Here is a 12,917-nt window from a genome sequence, read left to right on the forward strand (position 1 = left end):
ACAGTTCTCCATGCACGGGACTCTGACCCTGCATGCACAAGACATCATCCCTGGTTTCCGTTTGGGGTTCTTACTGACCGTCCGAAAACAACTCTTCATGCACGGCACCCAGAGCCTGCATGCACAAAACACCATCCCTGGTTACCGTTTTGGGGTTCTAATACGACCGTCCGAAAACAGCTCTCCATGCACGGCATCCTGAGCATCCTTAATAGAGACGCAACATTCCAAAACGAAAATAACAACCCGCGGTCTAGCCCTCCCCGCCAACGTGCAGCCCGATATGCTGGCCTAGAACTTTGAACAACTGGGTAGCCCAGAGCCATAGCCAAACAATCGACGATACAGAGCCAGGAGAGAGAACGTAACACGCAGTATAACACCTGGTTTGTCCCGAATCCGCACGGAGTGGAGCAGGCGGCGATTCAGATGTGGTTTTGCAGCTACATTTAATTCATTACCAGATGAGACTAAATGTTGCCCACTGCAGGCCTTTAAAAGGAAGCATCTTGGCCAGATTTTGTATGATTGTTATGCGTCGACCCAAAATATAGATATAGGTGTTTCCACGTACCGGGCATACTTATGTTGGTGTGTTTTTTTAAGTATTTTTGTCCCGCGATCCTTTTTTATGATGTTGGCTAGAGCTCGAGAATGCCCATAAATTTGGATCAGCAAGTGTACAATACAATACAACGCAACAGGAGCAATCAGCCTTTCGCATGCCGTCCCCTTCACCCCCTTCCCATGTTGTGGACTTGCTATGCATTTACATGGCCTGTTCTAAAATTTATTTATGGTCTTACAGGACCAGAAGCGGTCGTGGCCGAGTGGTTAAGGCGTCTGACTCGAAATCAGATTCCCTCTGGGAGCGTAGGTTCGAGTCCTACCGACCGCGATATGTGCAATTTTACCCCGCGCATCTTCTACGCCCTTCGGGCGAGACCGTGTGGGCACGACGTTCGGTCTTATGGTGCGTGCCATGACATGTGTATTAACATATTTACTGAAATTACTGAGTTTTGGAAACAGAATTTCGACAGGCACGCACAGTTACCACTCACTACGGAGCCTCCTCCGCCCCCCCGCCGTGTTGAAATAGAGGACGTGCTGTGGCAAGGAAGCACTTCATGAAGCGTCGTGTTAATGTTTTGTGTGAGCCCGCCCGGGGTGCAGTCTCCAGATGCTGTCGGCTTATCTCCTAGTAAGTGGTGCGTGATTGGAGGCTAGGGTCTTGTGCGTAACGAACGGCGATGCAGTCTCGTGACGGTGCCTTAGCGATTCGTGTTACACCAGATGTAAAACGTCTGTTAATATCTCCTTGAGCAACGTTTCTTATGCTCTGATTGTGTTCTGCGGCCTTCTTTGGCGTGCAGCTTAATGCTTAAGACACGGAAGTGGAAAGTGCATGGGACGGGATCGAACCCGGGCCGCCCGCGTGGCAGGCGAGCATCCTACCACTGAACCACCGATGCCCAGTGAGTACGTTTAAACCTGATTACCGGAGGTCGACGGGTCATTACTGAATTGATTGAGGAGAAGCGAGACTTTTAAGTCGTTTCTGCTCTGGAGAAGCAAAGCTCATGTTCAGCTCCTCTAAGCTGTGAACTTTTCCTAATCACGCCCCCTCCGTGGTGTTAGCTATTTAGGCGCATTGTCATGGTCTGGATGAAACTAAAGGAGCTTAAGGAGCTAAAGGAGTATTAGTGGTTAGGTAAGTAGTATTTGCCTCATTTTTCGGATAGAAAACCAGGAGAATGGGGATAAAGTTGTTGGCTACGTGGCAATGTAAATGGATTTGATTCGTGATAGGATGACTGCAAAGTATTTTGCAAACGCGTTATGTAAGCAAGTGCTACGGTGACGCGGTGATGCGATTCATCCCCCACCTTACCAGTTGAAACTACTAAAACATATCGAACTGGTGAAATCATGATGAAGAGCTGAACAAAAAGTCCACTAGATATTTTCAGCAGTCGCAGATAATTGAATACCGGTTGGGCTTGTGATCCATGACGTATGTCATCCTACTTGTGTCAATTGGTCCGCTTTTGAGTGTAAGGAGCTGTGTTCAAATTGTGAAAATGCATCGGCCGGGAATCGAACCCGGGTCGCCCGCGTGGCAGGCGAGCATTCTACCACTGAACCACCGATGCTCAGTGAAGGGGTTTAAAGTTGATTACCGGAGGTCGGTGGGTCATAATTGAGTTGATTGAGGAGAAGTGGGGCTTTTAAGTCCTTTTCTCTCCGGATAGCCAAAGCTGATCTCCAGTTGCACTGAGCAGTGCGCTCGTCCCTCCTGCCCCTCCGTAGCGCAGCCCATGTGGGTACGTGGCCATGGTCTGAATGAAACTAAAGGAGCCGTCGCCAAGTAGTTACGCGTTCTGAATAGCTATCTGAACTACCGATGCTGAGTGCTTGTGCTCAGACCTGATTGCCGGAGATCGTTGGGTCATTATTGAATTGACTGAGAAGAGGCGAAGCCTTTAAGTCGTTTCTGCTCCGGATAAGCAAAGCTCATGTCCAGCTGCTGTGAGCTGTGAACTTGTCCCGCTCCTGCGCCCTCCGTGGCACAGCACATTACGGTGTGTTGTCAGTCTGAATGAAAGTAAAGGAGCCGTCGTCAAATAGTTCGCACACGCGCACACGCACACCCGCACACACGCGCACACGCACTCGCACAGGCACAGGCACACGCACACGCACACGCACACGCACACGCACGCACGCACGCACGCACGCACGCACACACACACGCGCACACACACACACACACACACACACACACACACACACACACACACACACACACACACACACACACACACACACACACACACACACACACACACACACACACACACACACACACGTGTGCACTCACGCGCGCACTTGTGGGTACACGCGTTTGGGTTTTTCTGCATCGTGCATAAAATGCACGATGCAGAAAAACCCAACACCCCTGTACTAGACAGATGATCGGTTTAGATTATATACCCAGCACTGCAATCCTGTCAGAGTCAGGAGTTCGGGCGCACATGGCGAGGCTGCATCACACGTTAGCAATCACAAGAAAGTAGCCTCCATGGTTGCGTTCTTGGCCACCGCACGGGGTTATTAACAGTTACTTTCTTGGCCACCGCGCAGGGCGCGGGTTGTGAACCGTCCGAAAAAAACTCCATGCACGACACCCTGAGCCTGCATACGCAAGACACCATCCCTGGGTACCGTTTGGGGCTCTGAACGGACCATCCGAAAGCAACTCTTCATGCACGGCATCCTGAGCATCCGTGCTAGAGACGCAACCGTCAAAAAAAAGCAAAACAAAAAGTTAGCCTCAAGCCGAGCCCGCCCCGCCTAGCTAGTGATCCAGCCCGCCCCGCCTAGCTAGTGGTCCAGCCCGCCCCGCCTAGCTAGTGATCCAGTCTGCCCCGCCTAGCTAGTGATCCAGCCCGCCCCGCCTAGCTAGTGGTCCAGCCCGCCCCGCCTAGCTTGTGATCCAGCCAGTCAAAGCCCGCTATGTTTGAATGCTGATCCACCACAAGCCTGCAAGTGTTCACTTATTGTAAGATGCATTTTATTCCCCCACCCCAATTTTATACCGATGCTTTACATTGGGCATGAAACGACATTTGATTTGCATCTAATACATAACATTATTTTTGCAACACCTGTGATGTCAACAACATGGCTGGGCTGATATTTTTTGGGCAGTTGCGTCTCTGGTATGGATACTCAAACTGCCGTGCGTGGAGACTTGTTTTTGGACGGTCGTTTCCTAGCCCGCAACCCATGCGGTGGCCAAGAAGGTAACCCGTGAAGGCTACTTTCTTGTGAGTACTAACGTGTGGTGCGGTCTTCCCATGTGCGCCTGAGATCAGCCCGCGGTTTTTCCACCTCGTGCATTTTCATATCACATTTGTCGGTGTGGACGTTGGTCAGGCAGTCGCTTTGCCCCATGCTGGGCGGCAGTTTCACAATGCGCGGCACGCAATGCGTGACACGACATTCGATTATCTTGAATCAAAACTGCATCGGCCGGGAATCGAACCCGGGCCGCCCGCGTGGCAGGCGAGCATTCTACCACTGAACCACCGATGCTAAGTGAAGGGGTTTAAACCTGATAACCGGAGGTCGGTGGGTCATAATTGAGTTGATTGAGGAGTGAGGTGAAGTGAGGCTTTAAAGTACTTTTCTCTTCGGAAAGCCAGAGCAAGTTTTCAATTGCTCTAAGCTGTGCGCTTGTCCCCTCCCACCCCAACCGAGGCACAACCCATGTAGGTACGTTGGCATGATCTGAATGAAACTAAAAGGAGCCGTCGCCAAGTAGTTACGTGTTCTGAGTAGCTATTCCACTATCAGTTAGTCTACTGAACATTGCAGATAAGCCTTGAATGTTGAGACGATGTTGCTGGTCAAGATAAGTTTTTTATGTATCAGGAGTTATGCGTTTAAAAAGTAGTGACATGTCCCAGATTCATGGAAGGTGACACAAAATTGCGGCTATATTAATCCTCCACCTACCCAGTTGAACTATTAAAACCTATCGGACTGATAAGTGATGATGAAGAACACAACAGAAATACACTGGGTATTATCAGCAGTCGCAGACAAATGGAGCCCGGGTGGCAATGTGATCCACGACGCATGGCATCCAGCTTGTGTTTATTGGTCTGCTTTTGAGTGCAAGGAGCAGCGTTCAAATCGCGAAAATGCATCGGCCGGGAATCGAACCCGGGCCGCCCGCGTGGCAGGCGAGCATTCTACCACTGAACCACCGATGCTTAGTTAGTGGGTTTAAACCTGGTTACCGGAGGCCGGTGAGTCATAATTGACTTGATTGAGGAGAAGTAAGACCTTTAAGTCCTTTTCTCTCCGCAAAGCCAAAGGAAATCTTCAATTGCTCTCAGCTGAGCGCTTGTCCCCTCCCATCCCAACGGAGGCACAACCATGTAGATACGTTGTCATGGTCCGAATGAAACTAAAGGAGCCGTCGCCAACCATTTACGTGTGATTAATGAAGGTGGTTACAGCATATGGCTGGCATTGCTTCGTCACTTGCTATGAACCTTGATCGTAGGGCTACTCTTGCTAAAATCGTATACAATCGTAGAATTCGCGGCACATAATAACTATATTTTGTAAAGTTCACCTCCATCTCTTCAGCATTCATGTCTCACCTGCAATGTTTATTTTTAACGGTATTCCAATACCTGTTGAGAACCCAAACCCTTGGCGACGACTTTTTTGGCTTCATTCAGACCCCCATCGTACCTACATGGGTTGTGCCAGAGACGGTGCGGGAGGGAGACAAATTTAAAGCTTCGAGTATTTGAACGTTAGCTTTGCCTTTCCCGAGAGATACAACTTGGAGGAAAGCTTCTTCTCAACCAAGTCAATTATGTTTAAATAAACAACAACCCATCGACCTCCGGTTATCAGTTTTAATCCCCTTCACTTATCATCGGTGGTTGAGTGGTAGAATGCTGGCCTGTCAGGCGGGCGGCCCGGGTTCGATTCCCGGCCGATGCATTGGACTTTAGGTGACACTAATCAGGTTAGGAAAATGAGCCTCGTGTTGTGCAACCAGAAAAGAACACCATCACGTGTTGAGGTCTGATACGCCGATGCTAACTGATGCGTGGTATAAGGAGACGGATTTCCCGATTCTGCCTTTTTGGTATAGGTTGGCATTTCTGGCGTTCAAACAGCAGTCCCCATGCATTTGGGAATTAATGCGGCTTCACTTAGACTGAGAAAACAGAAGGTAGCACTGTGTACGCTGCAGCCTGGCCAGGTAATGACGCATTTAAAGACAACGAGGCTACCATTTTACAGCGTGCAGCACGTCCAGGCCGGCAAGTATGAGACACGATGATAGTCAATGAGAAAAAGTCGAGATCCCTCTGGAAGATACGCCGCCATGCGTGACATGAGCTCCCAGCAAACATTCCATATCAACCAACGCCGATGTTATGATTAAACAACTCGCTGGACATCAACGTCGACAAAAGTTGGCTTAAGGGCACGCCGTGTTAAAGTCAGGTGTCCCTGTGCACGGCAAGCTATCAGCATGTGTTTTATATCAACCACGGCAATCCCATAAAGCAACTGTGCCGCATTGCGTAACCTTGGCGGCCCGAAAACTCACGACTAGAGACTGCATCGCACGTCAGCCCAAACAGGAAACTAACTCCAGCTGCCGTGTAACGTACGGCAAGAAAAAGTCCATATCCAAACCGCTCTAATTCAGCAAGATCATTGACGCTCCATGTGACGAAGGAATACAATCGAACATGAACTGGCCAGAAGAAAGGAAACTGTTCAGAACGTTTTTATCGTTACATTATAGCGTTTTCATCCCTGTTTCCAAAGTTAATTGTAGCTTATATAAATATATGGATATACGTTATATATATATATATATATATATATATATATATATATATATATATATACGCATATATATATATATATACGTATATACATATACATTAAATAAACATGCATCGTGCACGTGTGCGCGCGTGTGGGCGTGTGTGTATGCGTGCGTGCGTGCGTGCGTGCGTGCGTGTGTACGTGTGTACATGATGTCTATGCAGATTATCAGTTGCTATTTCATTTTTTATCTCGCACCTTTTTTGGACTACGTTACATATGCTGTATTGCAAACAACTGAACTCAGTCACCAGGACTACAACCTACGAACCGGACTTCATAGAAGACGGCCTCAACACTCGACCTCATTTGCCTACAGACAACAAAACATATTTCCATGAGATAAATCTCAATCTCTCCAGCATTCATGTCTTGTCCGCAAAGTCCATTAGCTTAAATGGTGGTCCCGTACCTATTGAGAACCGGAACTGTTTGGCGACGGCCGTTTTAGTTTCTTTGGGCCATGACAGCGCACCTAAACGAGTTGGGCCACGGAGGGCGCGGGATGGGAAAAAGTTCACCGCTTAGAGCAGCTGGGCATGGGCTTTCCTTATCCGCAGCAGAAAAGAGGTAAAGGCCTCATTTCTGCTAAATCAATTCCACTATGACCCAACGACCTCCGGTAATCAGGTTTGATCCCAGTCATTCAGCATCGGTGGTTCAGTGGTAGAATGCTCGCCTGCCACGCGGGCGGCCCGGGTTCGATTCCCGGCCGATGCATTTTCGCCATTTGAACACTGCTTCCAACCCTCGAAGCGGACCAATCAACACAAGCTGGATGCCGTGCGTCATGGCTCACATTGCCACCCGGACTCCATTTATCTGCCACTGCTGATAATACCCAGTGTATTTCTGTCCCATTCTTCTTAAAACGGGTATATTGGCAAATGACATCTTCTCCTCAGCATTCAAGTCTGATCTGCAATGTCCATTAGGCCAACTGATTGTCTAAAGCCATTCAGAACACTCATGTCGAATTACATTACAAACGCCAGTCTGAAATGAAGCAGAGGCAGATACTGCCTGTTGTGCCTTTGGACAGGAGCCGATCTCAAGAGGGCGTCACAAGGTCATCCGACACAAGAATGACTTCTCTAGTGTCACATCAAGTCCTTTGCAACGGGGAATTCCCCGGTCTTTTCGGATAACTGACATGCCAAGGCAGGTAACTGACCTAACGCCATCGTATCGGTTCGTAACTCACCAGTTGGCGTGGCATTGTGATCCGTCTTTGATCTGTCTGCCTTTGGCCGTTCCTTGCCTTTCGGAGGGTCGTCTTTGGGTGTGACGTTGGCTTCCGGTTGGTTACTGTTTGTGGTCATAGCAGTGCGTTGGCTTGCTTCACCCTTGGACAGATTGGAATGAAAATGACTGTCCTACAACCCTATTGTGATCTTAAATAGCATATAGCCGAGGTCCGCAGAAAGGTGGTCGGCAAGCGAGCGAGCGTGATGCTTAGAACGAAAATGACAGCGTGATGTTGTGGTGACTCAGCACTTTATTGCTGGTCACGCATGGGCATACATTTGCTCTGTGTCGTCTTAAAAGGCTAGTATTATAAGTTTTACGTTAAAGATAAAAAACAATGTAAAAGCATATTCCCATTGTTTGCATTACCCGGTCATGGGGCAAAGGAGTAGCGGGACCTAAGAATGCACATCATTTGGCGTCGATCCAGGCAACCCATGAGTTTCGAACGATATGGAACTTGACAGTGGCCCTGCGTATTGTCATAAATGATTTAATGACAACACAGCACGACGCAGTAACGCCACACAGTAACCTGCAAATGGTCACGCTTCAATAACGCATCAACAGGCCGCAAAAACCCGAAAAGTGGTGAAGTGCCCTTTAGTCGTAGAATTCCCGGCACATAATAGCTATATTTTACAAAGTACATCTCCATCTCTTCAGTATTCATATCTGACCTGCAGTGTCCATTATTTTAAATGGTAGTCTAGTATCTACTGTGAACCCGAACTACTTAGCAACGAATTTTTAGCTTTATTCGGACCATGAGAACTCACCTACATGGGATGCGCCGGAGAGGGCGCGGGAAGGAGACAACTTCACACCGCAGAGTATTTGAACATTAGTTTTGCCTGCCCTGAGAGGAAACAACTTAGAAGAATAACTTTTCCTCAATCACTTCAATTATGTTCAAATAAACAACCTCTTCTCAATATTCATGTGTTACCAGCAATACTCATTGGACTGACTGGTAGTCGAATGGCTATTTAGAAGACGTAAGTACTTGGCGACGGCTCTTTTAGTTTCATTCAGACCAAAACAACGTACCCACATGGACTGTGCCACAGAGAGGGCGGGAGGGGACAAGCGCACAGCTTAGAGCAATTGGACATAAGCTTTGTCTCACCAGAGAGAAAGGGACTTAAAAGTCTGACTTCTCCTCGATAAACTCAATTATGACCCACCCACCTCCGGTAATCAGGTTTAAACCCCTTCACTCGGCATCGGTGGTTCAGTGGTAGAATGCTCGCCTGCCACGCGGGCGGCCCGGGTTCGATTCCCGGCCGATGCATTTTCGCAATTTGAACACCGCTTCGCGGACCGAAGCGGACCAATCAAGACGAGCAGGATGATATGTGTCATGGCTCGCATTGCCATCACGGCTCCATTTGTCTAGTACTGCTGATAATAATAATAGTGTATTTCTGTTCCGTTCTTCATAAAAAGGTATCTTGTAAAGCGACACCTTCCCCACATTGAAGCCTTCTCTACAATGCTTATTAGACTGACTGATAGTCGAATAGCTATTCAGAACACGTAACTAGTTGGCGACGGCTCTTTTAGTTTCATTCAGACCATGACGTCGTAGCTGCATGGTTGTGCCCCGGTTGATATGGGAGGGGGATAAACACACAGCTTAGAGCAATGGAAGATTTCCTTTGACTTGGTGGAGAGAAAAGGATTTAAAAGCCCACTTCTCAATCAACTCAATTATGACTCACCGACCTGCGGTTATCAGGTTTAAAGCCGTTCACTTAGCATCGGTGGTTCAGTGGTAGAATGCTCGCCTGCCACGCGGGCGTCCTGGGTTCGATTCCCGGCCGATGCAGCTTTGACCCAAGGTGGGTTCTCACAAACCGAAAGCCGTTATACGTATTGTGCACAGTGAATTTGCCACCCAGCATGTGATACAGCGGGTGTCTGATCGTTGTCCACACGGACAAACGTGATGTGAAATGCACAAGGTGAAAACCCCAACACCCACGTGCTAGACATATTGTCGCTTTAGATTATATATATACCCAACACTGCAATCCCGTCAGGGGCATTCTCGCCGATGAAGCCGTAGCGTGCTGACTTCAGGTGCACATGGGAAGGCGGCATCACACGTTAGCACTCACAAGAGCCAGCACGGTTTAGCACAACGGTTGGCCTTCACGGTTTACTTTCTTACATAAATAAAGGGAAACAAACCGGGCAATAAAGCCGGAACACATGTGTCATGCCTCACGTGGCTTACGACTTAGTGGACACGGCGCTGCATTCTGGCAATTCAATTGTATTTTACAGCGATGTGACCATTTGACAGCGTGTAGCACGTCAAGGCGGGCAAATGTAAGACATGATGATCGAAGAAAAAAGTCGAGATGCCAGGGCAAGATCAGATACCATGTGCGACACAAGCTCCCATTAAAAATGTCATATCAACCAACGCCGAGGTTATGATTTATCATCTTGCTGGACATCAACGTCGACGAAGGTGTGCTTGAAAGGAGTTTAAGTCAAGAGTCCCTGTGCACGACAAGCTATCAGCACGTGTTCTTTATCGACCACGTCAGTCCCATGAAGCAACTGCGCCGCATTACGTAACCGTGGCGGCCCCGAACACACACACACACACACACACACACACACACACACACACACACACACACACACACACACACACACACACACACACACACACACACACACACGCACACGCACACGCACACGCACACACACACACACACACACCGCACACCGCACACCGCACGCGCACGCACACGCACACGCACACGCACACGCACACACACGACTGGAGAGACTGCATCATACGTCAGCCCGAACAGGAAACTAACTCCAGCTGCCGTGTCAGGCGCGGCAACAGAAAATCAAAATCCAACTCACCAATATATATATATACATCTATTTGTTTTCTTGGTTTATATATATATATGTATATATATATATATATATATATATATTGTATCGTATATATCAGTTATATATGTATACAACTTTCAATCGTCATTGACGCTATCATATATTGAAGGCACAAAGCCTTGAGTAAACGACCCAATCCTAAGCCGCCTATGTCGTTAAGGCGGAATTTGCCGTGGTCTTAATTATGCTAAAATAAACTACGATAACGCACCGACCCCCGGTAATCGGGTTTAAACCCATTTACGCGGTCGGCCCGAGTTCGATTCCCGGCCGATGCATTTTCGCGATTTGAACACCCGAAACGGACCATAAAACAAGCAGACGAACATGTCTAATGCCTCGCATCGCCGACCGGTTTCACTTGTTTGAAACTGCTGATCATGATTAGTGTATTTCCGTTTTGTTTTTCATCGGCGCTTAATGAGCTTAATAGGTTTTATTACTTTTACTAGATTAGGTGGAGGCTGAATACAGCTGTAATTTTTCGTCACATTTCGTGTATCTTGGGCATATAAATGCTTTTCAACCGTAGAACTCAATACGTAAAACAACGTATATTGACAAGGTACGTCTTTTCAACATTGAAGTCTTCACTGCAATATCCATTATACTCACTGGTGGGTTTATAGCTATTCAAAACACATAGCTACTTGGCGACGGCTCCTTCATTTTCATTCAGACCAAAACAACGCAACTACATGGATTGTGCTACGGAAGGGGGGGGGGGGGGAGGCGGGGGTGGGACAGGCACGTGGCTACGTTCCCGCTTATATTCCCTCTCAGTTATGACCCACCGGCCTTCGGTAATCAAGTTTAAACCCCTTCACTTAGCATCGGTGGTTCAGTGGTAGAATGCTCGCCTGCCACGCGGGCGGCCCGGGTTCGATTCCCGGCCGATGCATTTTCGTCATTTGAACACTGCTTCCATTCCTCGAAGCGGACCAATCAACACAAGCTGGATGACATGTGTCATGGCTCACATTGCCACCCGGGCTCCATTTATGTGCTACTGCTGATAATACCCTGTGTGTTTCTGTCCCATTCTTCTTAAAACGGGTATATTAACAAATGACATCTTCTCCTCAACATTCAAGTCTGATCTGCAATGTCCATTAGGCTGACTGATTGTCCAAAGCCATTCAGAACACTCATGTCGAATTACATTACAAACGCCAGTCTGAAATGACGCAGAGGCAGATACTGCCTGTTGTGCCTTTGGACAGGAGCCGATCTCAACAGGTCGTCACAAGGTCATCCGGCACAATAATGACTCCTCTAGTGTCACATCAAGTCCTTTGCAACGGGGAATTCCCCGGTCTTTTCGGATAACTGACATGCCAACGCAGGTAACTGACCTAACGCCATCGTATCGGTTCGTACCTCGCCAGTTGGCGTGGCATTGTGCTCCGTCTTTGATCTGTCTGCCTTTGGTCGTTCCCTGCCTTTCGGAGGGTCGTCTTTGGGTGTGACGTTGGCTTCCGGTTGGTCACTGTTTGTGGTCATAGCAGTGCGTTGGCTTGCTTCACCCTTGGACAGATTGGAATGAAAATGACTGTCCTACAACCCTATTGTGATCTGAAATAGCATATAACCGTCGTCCGCAAAAAGGCGATCGGCAAGCGAGCGAGCGTGATGCTTAGAACGAAAATGACAGCGTGATGTTGTGGTGACCCAGCACTTTATTGCTGGTCACGCATGGGCGTACATTTGTTCTGTGTCGTCTTAAAAGGCTAGGATTGTAAGTTTTACGTTAAAGATAAAAAACAGTGTAAAAACATATTCCCATTTTTTGCCTTACCCGGTCATGGGGCAAAGGAGTAGCGGGACCTAAGAATGCACATCATTTGGCGTCGATCCAGACAACCCATGAGTTTCGAATGACACGGAACTTGACAGTGGCCCTGCGTATAGTCGTAAATGCTTTAGTGACAGCAAAACACGACGCAGTAGCGCCGCACAGTAAAATGCAAGTGGTCACGCCTCAACAAGGCATCGATAGGCCGCAAAAACCCGAAAAGTGGTGAAGTGCTATTTAATCGTAGAATCCCGGCACATAAGAACTATATTTTACTAAGTACATTTCCATCTCTTCAGCATTCATGTTTTACCTGGAGTGTCCATTATTTTAAATGGTATTCCAGTATGTATTGAGAACCCGAACTATTTGGCAACGAATTTTTATCTTCACTCAGACGATGACAACAAACCTATATGGGCTGTGCCGGAGAGGGCGCGAAGGGAGACGACTTCACACATTAGAGTATTTGAACATCAGTTTTGCCTATCTGGAGAGAAAACAACTT

At 48.0% G+C, this 12,917-nt stretch overlaps 3 non-coding genes across 3 annotated transcripts; 1 reads left to right on the plus strand and 2 right to left on the minus strand.

Moving 5' to 3' along the window:
• Positions 1–816: 816 nt before the first annotated feature.
• Positions 817–898, plus strand: TRNAS-CGA (transfer RNA serine (anticodon CGA)). Its single transcript has one exon. It is a non-coding gene; the product is annotated as a tRNA-Ser (tRNA).
• Positions 899–4,030: 3,132 nt separating this feature from the next.
• TRNAG-GCC (transfer RNA glycine (anticodon GCC)) lies at positions 4,031–4,101 on the minus strand. The gene has a single exon. It is a non-coding gene; the product is annotated as a tRNA-Gly (tRNA).
• Positions 4,102–4,713: 612 nt separating this feature from the next.
• Positions 4,714–4,784, minus strand: TRNAG-GCC (transfer RNA glycine (anticodon GCC)). The gene has a single exon. It is a non-coding gene; the product is annotated as a tRNA-Gly (tRNA).
• Between the last annotated feature and the right edge of the window lie 8,133 nt (positions 4,785–12,917).

The sequence above is a fragment of the Pollicipes pollicipes genome, unplaced genomic scaffold (genome assembly GCF_011947565.3).
Source record: "Pollicipes pollicipes isolate AB1234 unplaced genomic scaffold, Ppol_2.1 Scaffold_6052;HRSCAF=7182_pilon_pilon_pilon, whole genome shotgun sequence".
In the NCBI taxonomy this organism is placed as follows: Eukaryota; Metazoa; Arthropoda; class Thecostraca; order Pollicipedomorpha; family Pollicipedidae; genus Pollicipes; species Pollicipes pollicipes.